This window comes from Stenella coeruleoalba (genome assembly GCF_951394435.1).
Source record: "Stenella coeruleoalba genome assembly, chromosome: 12".
Lineage (NCBI taxonomy): Eukaryota > Metazoa > Chordata > Mammalia > Artiodactyla > Delphinidae > Stenella > Stenella coeruleoalba.
The window spans coordinates 35,390,835-35,415,871 of NC_137158.1; the positions used below are offsets into that span (position 1 = coordinate 35,390,835).

A 25,037-nucleotide genomic window follows, 5' to 3' on the forward strand; every position below is an offset into this window, starting at 1 on the left:
AAAGAATACATGCAAAATTTATGTACAAACTCAGGATTTATAAAATATAGTTGTAATGCACTGTAAACTATTATGAGTATGCTATTGGCAAAGGATAGATACATAGATCAATGGAACAAAAAAAGAGAATCAAAAGGTAGACCCACACACATATGGCCAATATATTTTGACAGAGAGGTAAAGGTAATTCAATGGATAAAGAATATCCTTTAAACAATTGATGATGGAACAAGTGGAATCCATAAGCTAATAACTCAACCTAAACCTCCCACCTTACACTATAAGTCAAAGTAGATTATAAATGTAAAAAGTAAACTTACAAAACTTTGGAGGGAAAAAAATAAGACACAAATCTTTGTGGCCTGGTGTTAGACAATGAATTCTTAAATGTGACAGGGAGCAACAGACTGGGAGAGAATATTTGCCATCTCACATCTGACAAAAGAATTTTAACTGGAATATATAAAGAACTCTCAATACTCAACAGAAATAAAACAAAAACCCCAATTAGCAAAAGTGGGTACAAGATTTGAACCGATACTTTATCAAAGAAGATACATAAAAGTTAAAAAAGGACATAAAATTTGTTCAACATTATTAGTGAGGAGGGAAATGCAAATGAAAACCACAATGAGAGCCACTATAACACCTTTTAGGATGGCTAAGATAAAAATTATCGATAAACTCAAGTGATAACAAAGATGTAGAACAACTGGAACTCTCATGTATTGCCCTTGGTTATGCGAAATGATACAGCTACTCTGAATAGGGTATGGCAGTTTCTAATACGGATAAACACATAGTTACCTATATGATGCAGTAATCACACTACTCTCTATTAACCTAAAGAAAGAAAAACTTATCTTCAAGAAAAAACCTGTACATGAGTATTCACATAAGTCATAATTCAAAAAAACTAGAAACAACCTTAACATTCTTCACCATGGATGAATCACAGAAGCATTATGCAAGTGAGATAAGCTAATCTCAAAAGTTCATATACTGTTTGATTCCATTTGTGTGACATTTACAAGAAGATACAGCTGTAACGACAAAGAGAGAGTAGGTAGCAGGATGGTAGGAGTTACCTACCTACCTACTCTTTTTTTTTTTTTAAATACAAAAAGATTTATTAAAAAACCAGTAAGACACTACTACAACATGACACTGTCACACTGGGCTTTTAACGTGAGACTGGGGGGAGGCATAAAATACAAATTGATTCTGAAGCAGAGCAATTAAGAAATAAAACAATGAAAGCAAATTTCTTTTAATGAGCACTCAGAATTAAACTTCAGAGGGACCCAATGTCATACTTCCATTTGGGGACTTGACACAAAAAATTTAGTTTGAACTGCTATTAGCAGGTGGCAGGAGCCACCTTCAAATGAATCTTCAATTTGGAAAATACTGTTTCACCACCTGTTGGGGATAAGTTGCAGATGGAATAATTTAGTATGGTTTGTAGCTATTTTGATGACCACATTGCCTGGATGCTTTCCCATAACCACTCTGCTGGTCACCATCTCTTCCATGAGCTCTTCCCGGAAATCCTCCTCTAGATCCCCACTGTTGCTGTTGCTGACACTGTTCCTTCGACATAGCTACTTTTATTCCACATTTACTAAGACCAACATTGTAGTATTTCTTTTCCATTATCTTCTTCACTGGTTCTTCTTCCTTAAAGGTAATAAAACAGAATCCACACCTCTTATTGGTCTTGTTGTCCATGGGGAGCTCTATGGATTCAACCTCACCAAAACCACCAAAATACTCCCTTATTTTCTCTTCAGGTGTATCTGGAGAAAGGCCACCAACAAAAATTTTTTAACAGGCTCTTTTGTTTTCATGACTTTGGCCCTCTTAGGATCAATCACCTTCCCATTCAATTTATGTTCTTTCTGATCCATGACCTTATCTACACTCTCCGACTCTTTAAATAGCACAAAGCCAAAACCCCTTGATCGCTCTGTGATAAGATCTAACTTCAGAGTGCAGTCTACAACTTCACCAAATTTGGAGTAGTAGTCCTTCAGATCTTTCTTTGTAGTATCCCAGCTAAGGCCTCCTATAAACATTTTCCATTCTTCTTGCCGTGCTGTCGCTGCTTCAGAGTGTAGGAGGATGGTAGTAGTTAGGAGGATGGTGTGACTTAAGAAAGAATATCACAAGGTAGTGTTTTGGGGTAATGGATCTGTTCTGTACCCAGATTGCCGTATGGTTACATGTATCTATACATGTGTTAAAATTCATAGAACTGTACACCAAAAATGTATTTAAAAAAACCTATTGCAGCCCTCAGAAAAAAATCTATAATTGTGTCAGTGGTGTCAAAGTTATAACCATAAGATGCAATTTTGAATAATATCCCCAGTTATTATATGAAAACATAATTCTGTACTAAATAAATAATACCATACTCTGAAATATATCAGTCATAAAGCTTTCAGGACACACAAACCTAATTAAGTATGTAAACATAAACCAATAGTAATTACTACTGCTTGTGTTAATTTTTAATGTTTATGTAATCAAAATAAAGAATATTGCAAGGTTCCTCTAAAGAATTTGATTTTCCCATAAAATACTGTTGATATTCAATCTTTTTTTTTTTTTTTTTTTTGGCTGCCCCACGCGGCTTGTGGGATCTTAGTTCCCTGACCAGAGATTGAACTCTGGCCCTCCGCAGTGAAAGCCTAACCACTGGCCCAGGGAATTCGATATTCAATCTTTTAAAACTTACCAGTTATTCATATGTTTCACTATGAATGTTTCTAACCTTTTACTTATCTTTTTCTTCTATGACTCATTCTTGTGTTCTGAAAGGAAGTTTATTTTTGAAAATAATTTTAAATATACTATAAGTTTTTAAATAAGTTCAACATCGTAATAAAATCAGTTTTGGGGACAATAAAAAAATTTAAAATAATATATTATTATAACTTCTTAGCACCCGCTTTCACTTTCCAGTGAATCTTGGTTTGGACAGCATATCATTTGTTTAAGTTAGTAGTGATTTTATTTTCTTACTGTGGCACAGAACTTTAATTCCCTCCATCTAGCTAAAATTCTTTCTTCATTTGGTTGGCATCCAACTCTACTTCCTCCTGTACTTTCGTTTTTCTTTGCTCTGATCCCCTATAGATCTTGTATGTACACCCTTGTTAACAATGATAGGTTGTTGCCTAATACTGTTTTTTCCTGTCATGTTTTTTGTTAAATAAGTCAAAATTTCTTTCAGAGCAATAAAAATGATTTACTTCTTTTATACAGAGGTATAACATGTATCTAGGATATTGTTATAGTTTACACAACGTTTGATGGACTTATTATCCTACCATTGATTGGTGAATCATCATAGAATTAATTTTGAATCCCTTGGCATGCCACTTAGTAAATTAGAAAATAGGAAGTTGTAGAGAAATGATTCTTTACTTACACTCAAAATGTGTGTATCTCTTCCAAAATAGATTATGATATTTGAAAGAAACACGTGAGCTTAGAAAGTTAAGCTGCTTGAGAGGTGATAGCTACCCTGTCCTATTATAGAGAGATTTCCTTAGATTGCTAGAATAAGTCCTTAGAGTCAGCAGACTGACTTGCTCTTGTCACACAGCGATTGAGCAAGCCCTAAATTAGACATGTGTCAGATTACAAGGGTATCCACACAGCACCCATGTGCCTAGTTGCCTACCCTAGCAAAACACCATGGGAGTTAATGAGGAGTGGGCCATTTCTTTAAAAATGTATGAGTTTTAGTTTGATACCAACAAAGAAGAAAGTCTGGGGTTGGGAGAAAAGACTTGTGTTTTCATATATAGATAAGAAATTCCATAAACTCATAAGGTTTAAACACTCTATGAAGATAAATTAATAGCTGTGTTGCCTAAGATTTTTAGCCTTGTCCCTGGTTGTAAGTCTGTACCATCCATTAGTAAGTAGCTGACTTAGAAGTAGACTTTATTGAGGAGAGGGAGGAAGGTCTCCAGATGCTTGAGATTATCCTTTTATATGTGCATATTTATTGAAATGCAATGTTACTTCTTTTAAGAGTTCTAAGTTCCTTGATAGCGATACTTGTATTCTATTTTTCCAGTGCCTTGCAACATTGTGTGTAGAGTAGATAATAAAATTTTATTGAGTGGATGTTAAATATATAAAGTATAATTTCCAGGATTTCAATATTAAGATAGAAAACATATTACATGCATAAATAAATTTTACCTGTTGCTCTTCATCTCCAAGTATTAAGCATATCCTGAGTCATCTACTGTTCCAAGTTAGGTCTTTAAAGGTAGAGAGCTAGTTGGGATTAGGCAGAGTTTATGATGTAGTAGTTTTGTGTTAAGTTAAGGGTTTTGAAGGGAGACTTGAATAGTAAGCTGTTAGGCTTGAGAAACAATCTATTTTATTGGTTTACAGTCGTATTTTCCAGGTCCAACCATGTCCTGGAGTAAATACTTGCTGTTGCCTGTAATCAGATTATTCAATACAAAGACATGCTTTCCTAAGCATGCCTGGTCACAGGATGGGAAAATATGTTTGGTCCCAGTATTGGTTTGGATAGGGACAGGGAATTATGTTGGTTTCAGTTTTCATTATTATTTTTATGTTGTTGCTTCTTATTCTTCTGCTCAGCACTCATTTTTGAATCTCCATTACACTTGTATTGAATTTCTTCTACACATTCCCCTGCATCTAACCTTTCACTTATCTTTTTCTTCTATGACTCATTCTTGTGTTCTGAAAGGATTTCTTGGGCTAATGCTTTCAATCAGTAAACTTATTTTCTACAGAATTCAATCTGTTATCTGCTGTCTTTTTATCATTTTTGAACTCTGTAATCATATTTGGTTTTATATTTTTATTTTTTAAATAATAGAGCAGTATTTCCTCATCTCAGATATTCTATCACTTTGTATGACAGGATCATTTAGTTAAACAGCCAAACTGTACACGTGTTACGTTAAGACTATCTTCTTAACATAATTATGTTGATAGGAAATCGCATCTGAATTTATAAGGACATAATAAATAAATTTAGGTTTTATGAAAATTTTCATTAATATTTGCATTGATATTTTTGAAATAGCAGAATTGTAAAATTAAGAGCTCTCCTTTCTAAACTTTAATTATATTATGCCTATCCAAATGAAGATTTGAAGGCAACATTTTTATTTTCAGTGAAGATATTTATGTTTCCCCAAGTAGAAAACTGAGAAAAGGATGAACATGATGCTAAAAAATAGAACGTTTCTCTCAAATGATCTACAGGAAAAAAACGATAGTAATTTGAGCTTACTCTAATATTATAAAAATAAATATTTAACAAAATATTATGCAAAGACTTTGAAATATTTTATTAAATAAGCTATGGTGTTTTATCAAACTAATGATTAAATCTCAATTGTATTTAAAATATAGTTTTCTAATATCACTGATCTGAATTTTTTAATGCACTCTAAGTGCTGAGGGAAAAAAAAATATGTATATATATTGCTTAATCTGGCCGCATTGCATTGCATTACACTGCTTTCTAGCTTTATTTTGTCCAGTAGAGCATTTCATTTTATAACAGGTATAACCTGTGTCACTATTTCTTTCTACCTCTGACGTGGACTAGCTTTGTAATGCAGCATATTCATACTCTCGGGAAGAGGAAGCATCTTAATTGCTCTACTTCTAGGGAAAGCAAACAAGTCCTGCTTATTGAACTTACTAAATTGTTTGTAAAAGCAGAACAAAGGTGACAATATCCTGAATCATAACATCATATTCTCAGAATTATCAGATCACATGTGCAACTTTATTCAACTAGAAATTTTCTGAAATAAAACAACAGCTAGAGTGTTTTCCTATTGTTAATCTACAACATCTGGAATCTAATTTAAAACATCACCAGGCTTGCAAAAGAGCAGGGAAAGATGACTTAAAATAAGGAGAAAAAGAATCAATTGATACTGACTCAGAACTGAACACAGATATATGCATCTGAACTCAGTTTAGTGGAGGTTATTCGAACACAAAGAGGGCAAGAAGAAGCTGGGGCAGAAGAAATGAAAGATAATTCTTTTATCTCAGGCAAGTTTTTTTTACTGTAGGTGATAAAAGGGACATCCATTGAGACATATGGAGTATTAATTCATAAGTAAATGTATACCAGAGGTTGCCAAGAAAGTATAAAACATGATGTCAGGCATCTGGAATCCAGATTCTGAACATTAGAATTTCTCTTACAGAAAGATTTAGAATGAGTATAGTCCCTATCTGGAACCCCAAAAGAGACAATTATGTACTTTCACATCTTCCACAATCCAAAGAATGGCCTGAGGAATAGTGGGTCAGTGATGTGCTCCAAATAGGGTTAGATATAAGCCAAAAGAATAAGTTAGAACAGAAGAGGCCTACAAGGGAAGTTGTGCCAACACCAAGACCTAAAGTAATTATCTGCCTCGAGTAGAGTGTGTTAAACATTTGCAGAGATACAAGGTCCACCAAGTAAAATTACTCGAGCCTTCAGGAAAATATTGAGCTTGTTGACTGCATTGATGCATTTTAAGCTTAGTAGATAACATTAGCATTTTTAAACCAAAAGAGCAAATATAATTTTGATCTGACTAGAAATTGCAAATATCCATCTAATACTGAATTTTAAATTCCTATTTAACAAAAATCAGCAAGAGAATGGCAGTATATTCAACAGAAAAAAATAAATTAAGCATATGATTTGAAGAGGTAGTATACAAAACAGGAAGCCAAAGTGCCATTAAATATATGAAGAGAGCCAGACCCTCAACCTGACTAGAAATCAGAGAAATAAAAATTCAAATTATACCACTTTACATCCATCAGATTGTAAGAATTAGCACTTGCTAGGATTTGGGAAAAAAAACAACTTTCATACACTGTACAAGGTTTATAAACTGTTACAGCTATCCTGGAAAGCAATTTGGAAGTACTGAAATTTGGTATGCATATAACCTCTAGACAACCTATTCCACTCTACAGCACATTTAATTTATAACCCAAGTAATTTATCATATAGGTCTATCAACGGATACCTTATTGTTATCACTCCAGTCTTTTCTGTAATGTAATATAATCTGAAATTAAATACATTTAACATAATAGTATAATGTTAAGAAGTAGTAAACTGAAAAGAATTCAGAAGTAAAATATTGAGGGAATAAATAGGCAAATATAACAAAATACAGTTTTTTATTTTCCAAGAATATGCATATGTTTAAATAAAATCTGGTAGCAGTGATTAGACACACATACATTAAATACACTAAAACTGGTTATCTAATGTGTTGAGATGGGAAGAAATTAAGCATGGAGGATAAAGAGAATGAAACTGAAAAAAGATAAATTTTAAGATAAAATAAAAGGGTCTTGTAAACACAGGTGATGATATGATGCCATGGATTGGAAAGTAAGATCAGTTTAACTTGGGGCATATCAGATCATTGTTGAAGCATTCAAAAAGAACACAGTATGAACTTCTAGTATTTTTTATACAAACAGCATGTATATTGGAAGTGGGTATAGTCTGTGCAGCTGAGACATGAAGTTTTTAAGCAGCCAACTAAAATTTTTACAAATTTCTAAGAAACTTTTACTTTAATTTCAAAACTTGGAAGAGATAATAAGTATTTCTAATCTGGGAAGTGAGATGATCTAATTTTCTGTTTTGAATGATCACTCTGTAACGTGAACAGATTAAAATGGGGCAAGAATAGAATAGAGTTTGTTTCAGTAACTCTTACAAATATGATAAAGGCATTCACCAAGGTATGCTTTAACAAGGAGGGGTGCTAGATTATAAGATATATAAAAACTTTAGATTCATTAAAATTATGTGATAGTTTTGTTGATAAGTAGAGATAGGAAAGAGAGAGGTAAAAGATAACTCTTGGTGTTATCAACTGAAGAACTGGTGTTTTTATTAAAGATTGTGAACAGATGATCAAGTGGAAGATACACTGAGTGAGAGGTCTCTGCAGCTTATAGGAAGATATCCAGTGGATAGTTAGATATATGGATCTTAAGAAAGCTGAAATTTAATTAGATATTTTATATTTATCTAATCTAAGAAGACCTTTCCTTGACAATATTGAACAGATAACATTTGTGCACAAATTTAGAGAGATAAGTAGAATATCTGCCACCCAATAGGCCAATAAAAAGATTACAAATAATCCTTGCTGCTCCCAAGTTTCTGTAGTTAAATAAGTGGATTTGAAATGGACATACAGTTTTAAAGTTGAATAACCGAATTAATGGATTTTAAATGATCGTCAATTACTATCACGATCATAATTCTATTTTGAAAGAAAATCTAGAGGTTATCCCACTGATTTGCAGAAACTGATTCCTGTGCTGTTTCTGTTATACAAAGATAGCAAAATATTCTGGTTAGGAAGATGGGCTTTGGGGCTAGATTATTAGGGTTTTACTTTTACCCTGGGCAAGTTAAAAAATGCCTTTGACTCTCATTTCCTCAATTTAAAAGGGCAGCTAGTCTAATACTTTTGGTAGCTTATCTCCAAGATGGTCACCACTGATGCCCGCCTTCTCAATATCTGCTTTCCATCTCTCAGTTGAGAGTGAAGTACTTTCTTCCAACCCCTTGAACCTGAGCTGGTTTGTGATGGCTTTCACCATAAATTTTCAAAGAACTGGAGTTGCTGCAGTTCCAAGCTTAGCTTTTAAGAGGAATGGTAGCTTCCACCTGTCTCTCTTGGAACTTGCCCTGGAGAAAAACAGCTGCAATGTAAGAAACTTATTTTGAGACTGCCTGGTGGGAAGGCTATGGTAGCCACTTAAAAAAGACACATGGAGGAAAAAAATACCTCATGCCCCCAGCTCTTCACCCATCCCTGGCTAGACTACAGACATGTGAGTGAAGAGTGTTCAGACAATTCCAGCTTCAGTTGTCATCAGACTGTATTACAATAAATATCAAGATGAACATTGTCAACCTCCAAACTCCATATAGGTTATAATAAAATGATTTGAATAGCAGTGGTAAGAGTAGACATCCTTGTCTTGTTCCTGATCTTAGAGGAAAAACTTTCAAGTTTACAGCACTGAGTATGATGTTAGCAGTGGACTTCTTGTATATGGCCTTTACTGTGTTGAAGTACATGATTTTACACCTGTTTCGTTGAACGTTTACATTATAAGAGTGTGGTGAATTTTATCAAATACTTTTTCTGCATCTGTTGAGATGTTCACATGATTTTTGTCTTCCATTCTGTAAAAGTACTGTATTATATTTATTGATTTGTGTACATTGAACTATACTTGTATCCCAGGGCTAAATACCACTTGATTATGGTATCTGATCCTGTTAATGTTGAATTCAGTTTGCTAGAATTTTGTTGAGAATGTTTGCATGTATGTTCAGCAGGGATATTGGCCTGCAATTTTCTTTTCTTGCAATTATAAAATGAATTTGGAATTGTTCCCTCTTCAATTTTTTTGGAAGAGTTTGAGAAGGATTGGCACTAATTCTTTAAATGCTTGGTAGAATTCACCAACAATGCTATCTGAACTGGGCTTTTTTATCTTTGGTGGTTTTTGATTACTGATCAATCTCCTTATGGCTCCATTTACATTTTCTATTTCTATTTCATGATTCAGTCTCCATAGTTTGTATGTTTCTAGGAATTTATTTCTTCTAGGTTATCCAGTTTGTTGGTGTATAATTATTTATAGCTGTCTCTCATGATTCTTTTTGTTTCTGTGGCACCAACTGCAATGTCTCCTCTTTCATTGGCAATTTTTAGTCCTCTCTCATTTTTTCTACATTTTTCTAGCCAAAGGTTTGTCAATTTTGTTGATCCTTTCAAATGCCAACTCAGAGTTTCATTGATCTTTTATATTGTTTTTCTAGTCTCTCTTTCACTTATTTCTGTTCTAATGTTTATTATTTTCTTCCTTCTGCTAACTTTGGGTTTAGTTTGTTCTTTTTGCCTAGTTCCTTGAGGTGTAGAGTTAGGTTACTTATTTGAGATCTTTCTTCTTTCTTAATGCAGGCATTTATTGCTATAAATTTTCTTCTCAATACTGCTTTTGCTGCTTCTCATAACTTTTGGTGTGTTGTGCTTTCATTTTCATTTGTCTCAATATTTTTTTTGTTTACCTTTTGAATTTTTCTGACCCATTGGTTCAGAGTATATTAATTCCACACATTTGTGAATTTTCCGATTTTTTTCTGTTATTCAATTCCAATTTCATATAATTTTGCTTAGAAAACATACTTTATATGATTTCAGTCTTCTTGAATTTGTTAAGATTTGTACTGTGCCCTAATATGTTATCCATCTGTACTGTGCCCTAATATGTTATCTGGGAGAATGTTTTGTGTTTGAAAATTATGTGTATTCTGCTGCTGTTGGGAGGAATGGTCTGTATGTATTTCTTAGGTCCATTTGGTCTAAATGTTGCTCGTCTGGTGTTCCTTATTGATTTTCTGTCTGAATGATCTATCCATTGTTGAGAGTGGAATGCCAAAGTTTCTTACTATTATTATATTGCTGTCTTTTCCTCCCTTCAATTCTGTTAATACTTTCTTTATGTGTCTAGGTGTTCTGATGTTGGGTGAATATATATTTATAATTGTTATGTCTTCCTGAATAAATCAACACTTTTGTAATTATATTATGATCTCTTTGGCTCTGGTAAACATTTTTGACTTAAACTGTGTTTTCTCTAATATAAACACAATCACCTCTGCTCTCTTTTGGTTATCATTTGCATGTAATATATTTTTCCATACCTTCACTTTTTTACCTATATGTATACTTAAAGCTAAAGCGAGTCTCTTGTAGATAGCATATGTTTAGATCTTATTTTTTTTTAATCTGTTCAGCTACTTTATGTTTCTGGATTGGGGAATTTAATTTATTTACATTTAAATTAAGTATTGATAGGTAACAAATTACTACTGGCATTATGTTAATTGTTTTCTGTCTGTTTGGTAGTTCTTTTGATGCTTTCTTCTTCTCTTGATTTCTCCCTTTGTGATTTGTTTGTAGTGTTATACTTTGATTCCTTTTTCTTTATCTTTTGTATATCTATCATAAGGTTTCCTTTACGATTGCCATAAGGCTTACATAAATCATCTTATAATTATGACAGTCTGTTTTAAGCTAATAACAATTGAAATTTGCTTGAATACAAAACCTCTACACATTTACCCCCCTACACACACTTTATGTTACTGATGTTACAATTTACATATTTTCATGCAGCATATCCATCAACTAATTATTGTTGTAGTTATTGTTATATTTTTGTATTTTTAAATTTTATACCAGATTTAAAAGCAATTTATGCATCATTATCACAATATAAGAGGATCCTGTATTTGTCTATATATTTACCATAACCAGTGATTTTTATACTTTCATGAGCTTATGTGGTGCTATTTAGTGCCCTTCTGTTTAAAGAGAGTTGAAAAACTATCTTTAGCGTTTCTTATTAGGCAGGTATAGTGGCGATAAGCTCTCCCAGAATTTGTTTCTCTCTCCTTCATTTCTGAATGTCAGCTTTAGCCAGAGCAATTAGGCAAGAAAAAGAAATAAAACGCATTCAAATATATTGAAGCCCTGAGCAATGTTATGGTATTGGCGATGGGGCCTTTGGGAGGTAGTTAGGGTTAGATGAGGTTTATAAGGGAATCCCTCAGGATGGGATTAGTGCCCTTGTAAGAAGAGACGCAGAGAGTTTGCTCTCTCTCCAGCATATGAGGACATAGCAAGAAGGCGGGTCTCTATAAACTAGGAAGAGATTCCTCACCAGACACAGAATTGGCTGATGCCTTGATCTTGGTTCCAGATTCTAGGTTCCAGAGCTGTGAGAAATAAATTTTTGTTTCTTAAGCCACCCTGTCAGTCTCTGTTGTTATGGCAGTCTAAGCAGACTAAGACAGCATAGTATTGGTAATGCTTTTTTAAATTTGAGTATCTCAGTTGAAGGAAATGAAGAATAGGTAGGGGTCCGCTATATGTTTAAGTAACTAGTAAAATGTTCATTATAATGATACATATATATACATACACAGTTAAACATGCTCAAATATACTCTAAAATGTATGGCATCCATATATATATATATATATATATATATAAAACATATTAATCACTTGAGATTAAAATGTGCTTCATATATGTGGAAATCTATTTTGAAATAGTATGAATCAAAAAAACAAGAATGCCCTAATACTGATTTTTCTATTTCTGTATTCTCCATTTTTAAGTAATCACATCTTTAAGAGTCACAGAAACTTAGATCTTTGGTCTCATTTTTCCTAACCAACTTGAACTTTTTCCTGTCAGCTCAACACTCATCATTTTACCTCTTACTTTATACACTTTCAGAAATTTGCTAGGCTAGCAGGTTTCTTATGCTACACTCCAGTTTTCATAGGCAGGATATTAAGTTCAGTAAGCATGGAGGTTGAGAGGGATGAATGTTCACAGTGAAGAGTTAGCACCTCTGGTCTGCTGGCTTTAAATCTCATGCTGCAGGAAAATGGAATATTTCAGTACTCCCCATCTTTGTATTTCTACAAAGTTTACTTTTCTTTCATCAAAACTTTTCTCAAAATTTTCTCATTGCAGAAGCCTAACCTCAGAAGACATTCTTCCCTATAACTGTTGGACAGTTGGACAATAATACAAATATATAAAAGCTAAAAATCAAAGAATTATTTCTTCTACAGGATGTCAGTTAACAACTTTGTGTGTTTACTGAATCAGCTAAATTGTGGAGGTTCAGATGATTCAAATACATTGTAAGTGGCTGTAGTCCTTCCATTGCCAACTGTTTTTTGACTAATGAAAATGAAACAGCACTCTCTATTTTTTTATATCAGGTCTTCTTGTTAAAATGCTAGTGAGATCTATTTGTTGGTGTAACTTACACAATTCCTACAAAATGGTGACCTCTTCAGTCAAGAGTCAATTTTCCAGCCACATCATATTAGTTACCCTTTCTCCTCTCCTTTTCTTCCTTCCAATCCTCTTCTTTCTATTCTTCTTCTCCTCACTTCTTATATTACTGACAAAATGAGCAACATAAGAAAGGTTTTTGATTGTGTAAAATATTATTGTAATAATTTACCTTTAAATATGACATTTGAATTCCAAAATTGAAAAGTTTTTAACTATTATAATAGAACTCTGTGGTACATACATCAAAGATCAGATCCAGAATGCAGGCATTCTTGTTAGAAAGAGTCTAATCAATGGTCCCTTATTCCAAAAATTCAATTCCTTTGACTACAGAAAATGCTTAGATGGAAGGGAATCTTGCAGCATAAACAAACAAAAAACAAACGATAATTATGAAAGTTCTTTTAAGTATTCTGAAAGCACCAGTCATCAGATTGATTCCAAATAAATCATAACTAAATTCAGGCATCTAAGTTTGAAAAACTTTAAGTTATTTTTTAGATTTGCAAAGGCATTTCATACCCATTGTTACATGCCCCACAGTGTATAGGAGTATGTTATAAAAAGTAACCAGATCAGCCAACCCATTCAACTTTATTTTCAAGACTTATGAAAAGCTAACAGTTTAGTGCATAGTTTTGTTCATGATTTTCTGTCTGTGCACATAAATATATAACATAGTGTCCTTTGTATAATTTACAAGAACCACCATGATTGCACATAGGCTAATTTTCAATATGTTTTATCACATGTAAAATATAACAGGGTATTTTTCCAGGATAAGTCTCAGAGCTATAAGTCATCCCATTTTTTAACCACATATAGTCCACTTTATGGATAAACCATAACCTAGTCTCTTCTTGGTTGGATATATACAGTTTTTCTTTCCAAGATATTTGTTGCAAAGATGCTGTATAAAATATTGCTGTCCATATATTACACACTGTTTATTCTTTTGATGTCAGTTTCTTAAAACTGCAGTTATAACAATGGATACACATAATTTTTACTTCAATAGTTATTACTTTGTTACTTTAAAAAATGTTACAGCTTTAAAAACTACCATCAGGAATACATGAATTTACCTGCTTTTCTACACTTTCAATATTAAGTGACATTATCAATATAATTCATCAGATAGCTTTTCCTATATTACCTTTTTCATACCTGATGTTTTCATATAGAAATAATACTAATAATGCCAAACAGTTAATGAAATTTCCTAAGAAAACATGTCAAAAAAGTAAACCATATGAAAAATTTATATAGATATACACAAACACAACTGAATCACTTTGCTGTACAGCAGAAACTAACACAATGTAAATTAACTATACTTCAAAGTAAAAAAAAAAGTAAACTAATATTTTTCCTTATTGATTAGTAAATATATTCCAAAGCATGTTATAAAGTGCTAACACTTATACTACTGGAAGCACTTGTACAATTTTTTAAGTAAAGAAACACAATCAAATATTAAAATGGGCCAAAATGGGAATACATACCTCAAGCCAAACGAATTGAAATGACTAACATAGGAAAAGATGTTCGAATTTATTTTCAAAACAATGCATATTAAGTTACATGTATTAGTTTGACAAAAAAATTGTTATACAACATATTCCTTGTGTAAATGGAGGGAAAGAGATTTTCATTTATAGAGACATTTTAATTCTTATAGTTTTTTTTTCAGATTAATCTGTAAATAATTGTTAATATAAAAATATACATATACTTAAGCAGTCCAATTCTTGAAGATCCATTCCATTGTAATAAATGCATGAGTATCAATATATTTATATGAGGATGTCATTTTTAGAGTAATTTAGAGAAGTTAAAAAATCTTTGACTGTATAAAATGCTCATCATAGGGGAATGATTATATGTTGTCATTCCATTTCATATGATAGTCTGTAGCTAAAGAAATGAATGAATTTAACATATATCAACTGACATAGAAGATTTTCCAAACATAATATTAATGATAAAAGCAAGATGCAGAAACATGTTTGTAATGTAATCTAATTTTTTCAACTTAATAACCAACCACAGAATCAATTTGTATATGTGTGTACGTTTGTACAAATCTGAACAAATTATGTAAAAACACACATCAGACTCTTAATGTTAGTTTATTGGTAGGTGAAAAGGGAAGGAAGTAAAAAAATTACATATAAAGAAACAAATGTACCCATGATTTTAAAATAGTATTACAATAGAGTAATATTTATGCAAAATTATATATGTATGAAATTGTATAAAAAATAAGGTCACTAAAAATATCAGTGTTGGTTACTTTATGGTAAGTAGATGTAAGAATATTTAGATATTTTAAAAAATATTTTGTATCCTATTTATGAATTCAAGAGAACATGATTATCTCATTTATTCTATAATTAGTTTCTCAAATTTTTACTACTCCACCATTCCTCACTCTTACTACTATTTATTAATCTTTATATATTTAATTCTAATGTAATAAATCTACTTACCTTGACGGTGATACTACTTCCATTAAGACATAGAGAGGATTTTAAAACTGAACATTACTGGAATACAATTTAGATACAATAAAATTAATGCATTTAATGTAAACAGTTCAATGAGTTTTGACAGTTTTTGACAGTTGTGTTGTTTTCAGTTTGGGTTTACTATAAAAAGTATAAGTTAATATATGTAATTGGGTCAATGACCAATAATTTCAGATCACTGATAATTCTGAGAGAATAAAGAAGTTTAAAAATAAAAGAAAAAAGGGAAAATCCAGTCAACATTCAAAATTTTTGTGAATAATTTCAATAAAATGTTTTAGAATCTCTTCTGAAAAGACAATGTTTTAATCAGTTATTTGCTTTTTTACTACTGAGCTATAGGAGATTCTTATATATTTAGGATATTAACCCCACAGCAAACATGATGATTTGATGTAACAAAAGTTTTCGAGGTAATGTATATGTTTAGTCCCATGGTTGTAGTAATGGTATCATGGGTATATGAATATGTCCCAAATCGTCAAAATGTATACATTAAATATGTGCAATTATTTGTATATACATTTTACTAAGTAAATCTTTAAAATAGGAAGTGACTAAATTACATTAGAGTAAAATGGAGAAATGAGTACAATGTACTTTGGAATAATACTGAAAAATATATAATACTGGCTAAAATAATGAGGAAATGAGGTTGATTTATATAATAATTATTCTTTTTAATCAGTATATGAGTTTTGTGATAATAAGAAGAGTAACTATGTTGACATTTTTCTCCCTGAGAAATATTCAGTCTCTTCCCAAAATAAGTTATCATCCTCTTTTCAATATAGTAACTTGGATCAAAACTAATAAGTGAGATAAACTGTGTGGCACTTTATCACTCCCCTCCTTATATCAAGTGATTTATGATTAACAACTTTAAATATTTTGGCATATGCCTTTCTCTTGCTCTTCAATGTAAAAATCATTCGACTCACATCATTTGGTATTTATTATTAAAGTATGGTCAGTGCTTGGGAACTTGTCAGAGACATATATTATGTGTCTTAGAAATATTTTTTTTCCTTAAGTGATGGGAGTCGTCACTAAAATTTTCCATACTATATTTTGATAAGTGAAAAATTGACAAATTTTAAGTTTAGTATTTTATTTTTAGTTTAATAACATTCAAATTCAATAGTTACCAACTGTGACCAAATTTATTTTCAAAAAAAGGATTGTAATAATATTTCCATCCCATGTGCTCTTTAGAAAACTTCCCCATGAAGACCTTGAGGCGAATTTCCTTCCCTTGAACCTGGGCAAGCATGTGACTTGCTTGTCACCTAAAGAATATGGCAGACATGAAGCTGCAAGACTTCCAAGTCTATCCCATAATAGGTGAGGCAGCTTTTGCCTTATCAGATGGGTTACTTGCTTTGGAGATATTCAGTTGGCATATCAGAAATTCTACTACTCTGAGACTCTCATGCTAGAGAGATCATACTTAGGTACTTGGGTTAACAGACCTGCTGAACTCCCAACTGACAGATGGGCATTTGAGGGAGCATATTGGATGGCCAACCAAGCTGAGCCTTCAAGTGAGTACAGCTCCAAGCAGCATCTGACTTAGCCTCATGAGACCCAAGTGAGAATTGCCTAATCCAGCACTTTCTGAATCTTTGACCCATAAAATCGGGTAAAATAAAAATTGTTTAAAGTGTCTAAGTTTTGGGGTAATCCACTATGTAGGAATAATAAATGAAATATTATTCAATGTGGAATACCTAGGAAAGCTGAATGAATCTCTCACTTGTCTTAAAGAGAGCCCAAATCAGACACATAAATATGAGTGATGAAAGGAACAACAGAGACATCAAGTGTAATCTCTTATTTGAATATTGAGGCAAATGACCTGGAGAAAATAGCTACTTATTGGTAGACCAAAGATTGGAACACATTTTTCATGATTGCTGTCTTGGTATTTTTGCACAGTTTAAAATAGCTCTGTATTTGAAGAGATTAAGTAACCATAGAATATTAATTGACATTTTTATATTTCATGACATATTCTTATTTTCTTTCTTTTAGAAAATCAGTCCCTTATTTAACTTTATTTGATTCTCAAACTCATTCACAGTTTTATATTTAAAACCTACTTTATACAAGTACTGTATTAAATGCTGGGGGATTAAATATGAAGATTTTATGCCATTGAGGTATGAAGAGTTGTTTAATATAAAGGCATTTAAATCATATATTGTGAATAAAATATGAGTAGTTACATAACAGTTCCATTTTAAAAAATGTTGTCAAATAAAGAAGAAAATTGGATTCAATAAAACATCAGATTTATTAAGGCTACCAGTGGTGTTTGAGATGGTTTGTGAAGGTGAATTGTCTTTTAACAAGTAGAGGTGGATAGTTACAGCTTTTAAAAGGAGAATATGCTAAACAAAGGCATAAAAACAACAGGTATATTCAGGAGGTGGTGAGGGTTTTCACATGCCAGGATATATTATATGTTTGTATATACTGAGAGGTGAGATTGAGAAGAGGGATGAGCACTGGAAGATGATAATTGATGTGTAGATTGGGGCCATATGGCAAAGTATCTTTGATACCGTACTGAAGGGGGCAAGAAGGCAGTGTCAGAGGTTAATTATGATCAAAGGACTTCTTAAGAATATGAAAAAAACTTTTATTACTGAACCTCCAGCAATAACATATGAATGAACTTTTGATTGTGTTTTCTTAAGAACTATTACTGCCCATTTACAATTATCTTAGACTTTTCAGAATAGATTGATTGCAATTGTGAATATTAAACTCTGATATAGCATTCAGTTATATGATAATGCTTTTTATCATTTTGGGCAGCCAGTAACTTGATTCACAAGTACCACTCGATAACAAACCTAGTCGGCACAAATTACTCAAGCATCTAAAAGGTAGATGTGACATGGTTGCAAATTACACAATCTCTTCTAGGAAATAAATAAGTATTTCATGTAAATGAGCCATTATTTTTCTTTAAAAAACAGTCATTCCATGTCTGAGAGCTTTATCCTAGCAGCTTTACTTTTTTCAGAGTGCAATTTCCTTTTCACAACAGATAACCTCCTTGTAGTGACTGGAAAATCACCTCATGCATTGATTTAGCTAGTCAGTCATTCAGTCTTTTTAAGGCATGTACTTGCTATGTGCTTGACCCTCTACTATGAGCTGGGGAAAAAAACATTCATAATTTATCCTTTTTTTTTTTCTTTAAAAAGTTTGCAAAATGTAGCTCAGTAGGAAGTCAAAGATTGCCTTTCCCATACTAGGTTCGTTAGCCAAAATTACCCTGACACAACTGGAAAGGTCTGAACAGTAAAACTAAGGTAGTGATCTTGTTATTTTATAGAGAAAGTATTTTTTCTGACCATAAATTAAAAAAAAAATGTTCTTGGCAAATTTAACTAATTCCATTCTCCAACTCACAGAATCATAGATTTATTTAGTATAGCCTTATTTTTCAAGCCCAGTGTTCTAGAAAATTAGTATTTTTAAGACAGGTAATTCTGAGTATAGTAAACTGAAGGTAACTTGAATAAATGAAGATGCCTAGCCAAAGGGATTTCCTGGCATCAATAAACAGAGAAAATAAAGAAGAAAATAACCCATTTCACAGTATAAGAACATAATCATTTGACTATAGCTATTTAACAAAGAAATATTTGATTGGCTTCCTTAGCCTGGGAAATAAATTTGAGATTAAAAGTCAGCTGATCCTCTGTCTACAAAAGAGGATAATGGATTCAGTGATTTGAATACAGAGCAGCAGGTAAAATATATCTTGGAAGCATGTATGGTCCATGGATCTATCCTTGTCCTGTTGAATCAGAATTTTCTAAACAAATCAATAGGAAAATATGCTTTAAAAATATTATCCAATATTGCTAATTTAATTTAGAAACAGAGATATGGATCTCTTGTCTCTCCTCCTTGTTCAAATAACAATGTGCTACAGTATGGCTTAGCTGCAAGACAAGGAGAGATTCTACGGCTAAAATGCAGCCTTGTTGTTTACTTTCCTTTATTTCCTAACAGTTAGATAAATAACAATATGTCTAGCTGAAGCAGACTTCTTATACCTTTGATGCCTGTGAATACTTTTAAGAACTCTTGAAAATATTTAGGAGAGATTTCTAGTGAGCAGAAGAATTACTGGTGTGGGGCTGTGAGTGGAGTGGGGCAAGTCAAACATCCTAGGGATTCTCATAACTAGAGCAGCCCTTTGTACATCAGGGAGATAAATAAGCTCAACATTACATGGTTTACTGAGAGTTCCTTTACATATGTATTAAATATATATAAACGCTTGGGAGATAATCACAGGTTTCCAAATTTATAGTTTAGAATCAATGGCAACATCACTTGCTGTATATGCATCAGGACAAAAATGGCTAATTAGGTGGAGTATTCTCAAATTAGTTTTATTTCGCTGACCAGCTACAGGATAATTGGAATACACATGATAGAATGGAAGTATCTATCATGTGAGACATTGAATGTTGAAACACTGAAAAGCAAGAAATAAGCAGGGACAAAGGAATGATAGTGCTGTGACCTGCATTTTTGTTGTGACACAAGCTTATCTTCCACATCTATGGAAACATAAATCATTTAACACTTTGTGTAAAAGAATCAGATTTTAGTTTGCCTCCAAATTCCAAACACCCTGAAGGTAATCACCTTATGGTGAATGAACCTGTTATGTGACGATTAAAAATGTGAGCACTGGAGTTAAATCCTCTGCATCCCAGTATTACTCCCACCACTTACTAGATGTATGGTGTCAGGCAAACTATTTCTTTCTCAATGCCTCAGCTACTTCATTTGTAAAATGCAGGTATCAACGGTACCTACTAAGAGTTAAATGAGCAAACTTCTATAAAAGATTTATAATTGAACATAGCAGATAAATACACAACTCGTGCAATCTATTAGTGTTATGCTCTAACATGCACTCTATTTTAATGTTTATATTAACATTGAGTTTATTTATTTATTTATTTATGGTTTCCTGAAATTATACTGATGTAGTAAATAAAAAATAGTCATTACAGTCTTTTACTAACAGTAAACATGTATACATTTGTCTTATAAATATTGTCGTGCTACTCTAAGCTTTTCATATTTATTAGAAATGTCTCTTTCTGTATAGTCATGTTGTAATTCTCATATGCAATACATGTAATTACCATACAAGACATCCACGCAGTATTAAAGAGAATTCCACTTCATTTAGACAAGAATCGTGCATTATCTTCTTTGAGCAGAAATATAATTATATAGATTTTTAATGGTTGTATAAAATTGGAGAATTGGGTTTTAGTCCAGATCCCAGTGAGAAATTGACTCTTTCTACAAGAGTCACTTAAAATAACTTTATTCATATTTAGGAAAAAAATGGATTTCATTAGAGATCACAGAAGACAAAGAGCACTTTTATTAAAGAGAGTCATAGAGCTGCAAAGCAATGCACAGGCAGTTTCTACTATGTGGTAAGGTAAACAAGGCTTTTTCTGCAGATACTTCTAGAGGAAGAAACCATCCACAGCAATGCCAAAATAGGTACTTGATTGTTGACTTCCAAGAAAGATGGAAGTGTAAGGGCACAGCTCATTAGAGTATTTCATATACTTTGAAGACAGGAGAAAGCCACAATTTCACATCACAAGCTGAACAATAACTGATAAATAACAATGGCACTTGTACAATTCACAGGGGCTCCGAGAATTTAGTACAGAACAATATACAGTGTGTATTTTATAATGCAATAAAAGGTATAGGAAATAGGTGGAAGAAGTTCTGATGTACCTTACTAACAGGTCCAGTTTAAAGGCTGAGGGGTAGACTAGCCATGGAAGAACTAGAGCAGACCTCTTCAAAGACTGGAAGGTATGCTTAGGAACTAGGTTGCTGTCTGCCTTTTTCTGTACACTTCAATAACTTCCTAATATGGATACTGTCTAGAAATGAAGCTTAGCAATAAAACAATGTATATCAACAATCGTAGAATGCTCATTACTGACAACATTGAGCAACCTGATAAAAATACCTAGGCCAAAACCATGTAAGGGTATGGATTTTAATCTATAGGTTATAATAAATTTAATTTAAACACTTAATATCCAAACCATTCTAGGATCATTAAAACACTTAAAGCTCCTGCAAGTAAGCCCTAAACCAGTCTCTGTCACTATTTTCACAATATTTTTATGTGTGCATGTGAAATCTGGGAAGCAATAAAACAAGTGAATAAATTGATGGCTAAGACAACATAGAGAAAAGTAGCCACAAGATATTGCTTAAAATAGTATCAAAAATTGTTGCTAGTAAATTATAATTCATAAATAAAGTCAAATAAATTCTATAATAAAATACCATCTCATATCTAATCATACAACCACATATTAATATTGATATGAGAAAAACATAAAACATGGAAAGTTATACATGGCTATGACCAAACTTGAATCTGTTTTTAAAAATAAATCTTTACTAAGATAACCAGAACTAACAAGATTATTTTCAAATTTCACTGGAATAATAAAGATCTATTAAAGGTTGTCACTTTTTTTTTCAGAAAGAAAAAAAAAAATGAGGGAAGTGTTATGTGCTACCAGTTTTGAAAAGGTATGATGAAGCCATAGTAATAGAAGCAAACAAGGAATGAAAAAAAAAAATGACCAATGAAATAGAATTGATAACCCAGAGACCAAGAAATGTGTTTTTGAATATTTGATTTTAAATAGATAAGCAAAGTAAGATTTTGTAGCTGGTGTTAGAGAAAACTCTTATATAGAGAAAATAAAATTGAATTTCAATATAAAATTTTATAATATATGTAGATGTGTAATTCAGATGTATTAAAGATCTAAATGTGAAAGTTAAACATATTTAGTAATTAGTATTTACTGTGTAATTATTTAGAATATATTTGGCCTAGTAGTGTGAAGAATTTCAAATAGGGCCCTAGCACAAGTTTAAATAAATAATAAATTAATAAGCAAACACATATTCATTTGATTTCATCAAAATTATGGATTTCTATACAGAGTACCTACATAAAGTCAACAGACCATTAACAACTTGTAAAATACTATTTTTAGTATATACAACAAAAACTAAGAGAAAGATGAATCAAGAAACTCATGTAAATCACTCAGAAACACAATAGAAATACAGATAAAGAATACTGTACGGATAAGTAACACTCACAAGTGGAAATCTGAATGATAGTAAGTATATGAAGAAATTCTCAAATCATTAGGAATAGGAGAAATAATATTTAAGGCAACAATGAGATGCCAGTTTTCCCCATCATATTTGCAATATTAGAAAATTGCATGATGCCAGAGTCTAACCAGTCTTATACAACATAATCATAAGACTGGCATCCTATCACCTTGACCATATTCTCTTGGTTAGAAGCAAGTCACAACTCTTACCCGCATTCAAGAGGAGATTATAAAAGGACATGAAAAGGATAAAGATATTTATATTCTACTATATTAAAACTATAAATCTCACAAATCATTTCTAAAGGAAACATTAAAAGGAGATAGGTAATAGTGGAAGGAAGACACCAATATCCTTTTTAGATGACTTGCAGTCTTAGGAGAAGTGCATTAAGAATAATTAATAAACTAAAAAGAATATATATATATATATATAGTACTAGACAAAAAGTCAACAGGATGTTTTATAATTAAACAGTATTATGTTAGAATTAAATGTTCCTGAAATAAGGATCTTGTTCTGCAGATTCAAAGGATGCAGTATGTTTCAGTGTGATCAATAAAGAATAAACACTTAAATTTGTTGTTGACATTTTGAACAAGGAGTTTAAAGAAACCCATTCCAGTGAGGGTGCTTTATAGACTTTTAACTTGTGATCTCTTAATTTTCTTTCTTCCGTTTAAAAAAAAAAAAAATAACCTCCAGATAAACACTCAATTTCAGGGACAGTACTTTGACTTGTGTGTGGGTGAGAGTCAATGGGAATAAGGAAACAAGACCCTTACCTCTGTAGTCTTTGCATTATATGGAGGCAATCAAACTCCAGAAATGGAAGAAGAGTCAACATTCAGTGTATAATGGTTATATGGAATATACTGCTTGTTTTGTGGGTTTATTTTTTTTTAATTTTGTTTTGTGTTCAAATTTTGTTTCCATCTTACAATAATTTTCCAGGAAAAAAAAAGAGCTAGGATATGTCTTTTTCATTTGAAAGATTGAAAAGAAAAACAGGTGAATGCCTGAGAGAGTTTGTGGACTCAAATGGCATGAGGTGTAAACAAAAATGTGCCCAGTGTTTGGGGAGCAGCCAGAATAGTTGTGAGGATCAAAAAGACCAGGCTGTGACCTCCCTGAGATCCTGAAATTGCCAGCAAGAATTTGAATTCAGCTTGGGTGCGTGTGTGAGAGGAAGGGATTAATTTTAATTTTCTCAAGGTTTATGTGATAAAAAGAACTGATAAGGAAGTTGATGAATTCAAAAATATAGGTTTCTTCAGTATGTTTAAGTTTATCACTAGAATAAGAAAAATAAATACACATATCCTAAATCATTAGATGGGGAAAGAATTCACTAATGCACAAAATCTGGAAGCACCATGCAATGAGCACTCTCAAGCAAAATTAGATGGTCTTATCAGACAAAAGGAAAAACACCAAGGACTGCTGCATTCAGCAGCTCTTTCAGTGGCACAAAATAAATACTAAGCTGTAAGGAAAAATCTTGTATGAACTAACACAACATTGCATCATTCCCCCATTTTTATTTGCACATTAGCCAAATTGTTTTAGTGACCTTATTTGCTCTTTTAATATCACATTTTAATATTTTCTGTTATTATTCTGATTTATTTTCCTCTTTATTATGTAAATAATAAATAAGTGATAGCTTCCTCTGTTAACGCTTTTCCCATGGAGAACAATTAACAGTTTGGTATGTACTTCCAGGCAATGTTCTATTTCCAGGCATATTAGTTTTCTTTTGCTGCTATAACAAATTACCATAATCTTAGTGGTTTAAGGAACACAGATGTAATATTTTACAGTTCTCTGTGTCAGAATTCTGACATGGGTTCCACTGAGAGAAAATCAAGATATCAGCAGGGCTGCTTACCTTTCTGGAGGCTCTAGGGGAGAATCTTTTTCTTGCCTTTTCCACTTTTTAGAAGCTGCCCGCATTCCCTGTTGTAGCCACCTTCTTTCATCTTCAAAGCTGGCATTGGAGCATCTAGTTTTTCTCACACTACTGTCTGGTATTCAGAGAACCAAATGAAGATGTTTCTTCTTTTAACAATTTTAAGGAGTCAAATGATTAGACTGGACCCACCTAGATACTCTCCATACTCTCTCTCCAGCATACTCTCTCCATCTCAGACTCAGCTGATGAGCAACCTTAATTGCATCTGCAACCTTAATTCTCTTTTGCTATGCAAGGTAATAGCATAGCCGCAAATTCTAGGGATTAACGTGTGATCATCTTTCAGAGGTTTTATTCTGTTTAGCATACCAGATATACACAAACATTATTTCT

The 25,037-nt window shown here is 32.3% G+C and overlaps 1 long non-coding RNA gene and 1 pseudogene across 2 annotated transcripts in view; one reads left to right on the plus strand and one right to left on the minus strand.

Moving 5' to 3' along the window:
* Positions 1 to 25,037, plus strand: part of LOC307195332 — a 65,688-nt gene that overhangs the window by 21,090 nt on the left and 19,561 nt on the right. The gene's annotated exons all lie outside the window — the stretch shown is intronic.
* LOC307195216 (heterogeneous nuclear ribonucleoprotein D0-like) lies at positions 1,224 to 24,685 on the minus strand (annotated as a pseudogene). Its single transcript has 2 exons — positions 24,621 to 24,685; positions 1,224 to 2,151 (listed from the first exon to the last, which is right to left on the minus strand). The product of its transcript is annotated as a heterogeneous nuclear ribonucleoprotein D0-like (transcript).